Source organism: Lissotriton helveticus, chromosome 5_1 (genome assembly GCF_964261635.1).
Source record: "Lissotriton helveticus chromosome 5_1, aLisHel1.1, whole genome shotgun sequence".
In the NCBI taxonomy this organism is placed as follows: domain Eukaryota; kingdom Metazoa; phylum Chordata; class Amphibia; order Caudata; family Salamandridae; genus Lissotriton; species Lissotriton helveticus.
The window spans coordinates 1121108009-1121111660 of NC_136065.1; the positions used below are offsets into that span (position 1 = coordinate 1121108009).

The window sequence follows — 3652 nt, forward strand, 5'->3', positions numbered from 1 at the left end:
CTTCTGGTCTGCTGCACCGACAAGTGCCCAGGACAGGGGTCCATCGGGCCTGGGGAGGCTGCCCCTACTTGGCTGGGTTCAAAAGTTCTGACCGGGGCCCCAGTGGGCCCTGGGGTGGGGGCCTGCATCCTGGTCTCCGTCCTCAGGTCAGCCGCATGGCAAACTGCCTAGGATGGGGTCCATGGGCCCAGGGGAGGCCTCTGCTGCATAGTCGGGTCCAGGACCACTAACAGGTCTCCCACCCTGGACTCCATCCTTCGGCCTGCCGCATTGCCAAGGGCCCAGGACGGATGTCCATCAGGGCAAGTGAGGCCTCCCCTGCTTCACCAGCATGTTAAGGTACCTGTGGGTCGAAGCTTTCTCCAGGCCCTCTGGGGGTAGCCTTCCTCCTTTGGATTATTATGGACAGGGTACTCCAGATTCGTTTGCAGTCCAGCAGTTCTCATCTGGATGTCGCAAGGGCCCGGCTGGCCTTCCCGGGTCCCCCAGGGGCCCGGGTCTATGCCTGCCTCCCAGCCTGCCTGATGTGCCTTTCCTCCGAGCCTGCTGTCCTCGTGAGCAGGCAGGGATGTGAAGCCAACATCCCTGTGCAGGGCAGCCTGCCCGGGGAGGGTCCAGCCAGCGCTATATACTCAGTTCGATTGAGCATGCTTGGGCCATATATGGATGACTGCTTGTCCAGTTTTGGCTATTTTTTCAAGCAAAGAGCTTCCAGCATGACAGGAAAGTCTTAATGGAGGGCCTGCCATTTGCAGAGGCCTTTCACCTACCCAGCAGAGTGAAGGCCGAGCTGCATTGGCTACTTGTGCCCTCCCAGTAGTCCAACCAGATTGGAAGGTGTTGGGTGGTGCCAGGACCCAGATGCTACCTGGCAGACCAATAGCCTCCATACCACATTGTTGCCCTCTTCGACCCAGCACCTTTCCACAGCAGTTCAGAATGACCATTCCATGAGGTGTCCCTGCCACCTAGGCCAACACCCCTGTGTCTCACTCTGGCCTCGCCTGGCCTGTACTGCGGCGTGCCTCTCACCTTCGGTGGAGATGGAAGGGTTCACCGGTGCCCATGTGACTACAACTGTCCCCCCAGAAAGCCCTCCAGATGGGTGGGTTTCACCAACAGGCTGCAGAGAGGTACAAAGGTCAATCCGGGATGGGCATGCAGCTCCCATTCCTGACCAGCAGATATGGCTACCTGGTTGAGCCTGCCAGTAGCATATGCTTATCTCAAAGATTAAGCCATGCATGTGTAAGTACACATGGCCGGTACAGTGAAACTGCGAATCGGTCATTAAATCAGTTATGGTCACTCCATCTGCTTCTGGGATAACTGTGGTAATTCTAGAGCTAATACATGCTGACAAGCAATGACTTTCCATTATGCATGCATTTATCAGACCAAGACCAACCCGGCTCGCCTGGCCGCTTGGGTGACTCTGGATAACCTTGAGCCAATCACACTTCGCCATGATGGCAACAATACATTTGGATGTCTTCCCTATCAAGTTTTGATGGTACTTTCTGTGTCTACCATGGGGGCCAAGGGCAACGAGGAATCAGGGTTCGATTCCGGAGAGAGAGCCTGAGAAATGGCTGCCACATCCAAGGAAGGCAACAGGCGGGCAAATGCCCACTCCTGACTCGGGAGGTAGTGATGAAAAACTACAATACAGGACTTTTTTAGGCCCTGTAATTGAAATGAGTACACTTTAATCTTTCAATGAGGATCCATTGGAGGACAAATCTGGTATCAGCATCCATAGTAATTCCAGCTCCATAGTGTATTTAAAGTTTTTAAAAATCTTGGAGTTGGATCTTCAGATTGAGCTTGAGGTCTGCCGCGAGGCAAGCTGCAGCCCTACCTCTCAGTGCCTCCTTGATTCTCTTTTATAAGTGTCCTGGGGGTCCAAAGAATTTCCTTAAAAAACAATCTGAGTTTAAAAACCAGGCTGGTCACCTGAATAATTCAGCTAGGAATAATGGAATAGGACCTCAGTTATATTTTGTTGGTTTTCGGAAATGGAGCCATGTTTAAGAAGGATGGATGGGGGCATTTGTATTATGCCTCTAGAGGTGAAATTCTTGGACTGACTCAAGACAAACCAAAGTGAAAGTTAAGAATGTTTTCATTAATCAAGAAGGAAAGTTGAAGGTTCAAAGACAATCAGGTACCATCGTATTTTCAACCACATATGATGCTGACTAGTGATCCATAGGCATTATTCTCATGACCCTCAGAGCAGCTTCTGGGAAACGAAAGTCTTTGGGTTTTTGGGGAAGTATGGAAACTTAAAGGAATTGATGGAAGGGCACCCCAGAAGTTGAGTCTGTTGGCTAATTTGACTCAACAGGGGACACATCACTGGGCCCAGACATGGAACGGATAGACAGAGTGATGGCTCTTTCTTGATTCTGTGGGTGGTGGTGCATGGCTGTTCTTAGTTCATGGAGTGATTTGTCTGGTTTATTCTGATGATGAATGAGACTCCTCCATACTAGCTAGTTATGCGCTCCCCTGTGGTTGGCATCCAACTTCTGCAAGCAATGTTCAGCCACTGAAATCGATTAATAACAGGTCTGTGATTCCTTTAGATATCTGGGGCTGCATGCTCGCTACATTGAATGGATCAGTGTGTTCCTACCCTTCACCAGCAGGTGTGGGTATCTCGCTGCACCCCATCCATGATAGGGATTGCAATTATTTACCATGAACGAGGAATTCCCATTAATGTGGGCCATATGTTTGCATTGAATAAGTCCCTGCTCTTTGTACACGCCGCCCGTCCTTACTACTGATTAGATGGTTTAGTGAGGTTCTCAGATCTGCCCCGCTGGGCTCAGGAACAGCCCTGGCAGAGCTCTGAGAAGATGATCAAACTTGACTATCTAGAGAAAGTAAAAGTTGCAGCAAGTTTTCCATAGGTGAACCTGCAGATGGATAATTAATGGCACAGCAACCCGAGGTACTGACAGTGCCAAGCAAAAACCTTGGCATCCTCCCAGACGGAAAGCATCCATGGGCACCGGGCCCAGCCTTGCCTTTGCGTGCTCTGGCGGGCGGAGCAGGCTGCAGTCACTGGGGTACTTGGGTATGGGACAGGTTCCTTCACCCGGGAGGATCCAACCAGCGTATGCAAGAGGTACCAGGGATAGCCTGGCCACTCTTGGAGCAGCATGATAGAAAGCCATCCTGAGACTGAAGCAATGCTTACCCTGCACAAGCCCCACAAAGAAAACTGAATAACAGTGCCTCCCTGGTCCAGGACTACACCCAAAGGCCCTGCCAACCCCGGGCTCTCCCGCACCCAATCTGATTTTGGGTGATTGAGTAGCTGCCCTTCTTATTTATTTATTTATTTTTATTTTAGGTTTTTATAAAGCGCGTAGTCACCCGTGAGTATCCCAGCGCTAAACCTAGGCCTCCTAAGGAGAGAGGATGTTAAGATTCAGGGGAAAAGTAGGGTTTTAAGGGACTTCCTGAAACGTAGGAGGTTTGGTTCTGCTCTGAGATTCGGGGGGAGCGCGTTTCATTTTTTTGCTGTGTTGACTGAGAAGCGGCGACCGCCTGCGCGGGCCTTCTTCACCTTAGGGATCGTGATAAGATTTCCATGTTCTGAACGAAGGGCTCTCGTAGGTCTGTAGGGTATGATCCA

The 3652-nt window shown here is 50.9% G+C and overlaps 1 pseudogene; it reads left to right on the forward strand.

Annotated features, from left to right (window-relative positions):
* The first annotated feature begins 1191 nt into the window (after positions 1–1191).
* LOC144757149 (18S ribosomal RNA) lies at positions 1192–2944 on the forward strand (annotated as a pseudogene).
* The last annotated feature ends 708 nt before the right edge of the window (positions 2945–3652 follow it).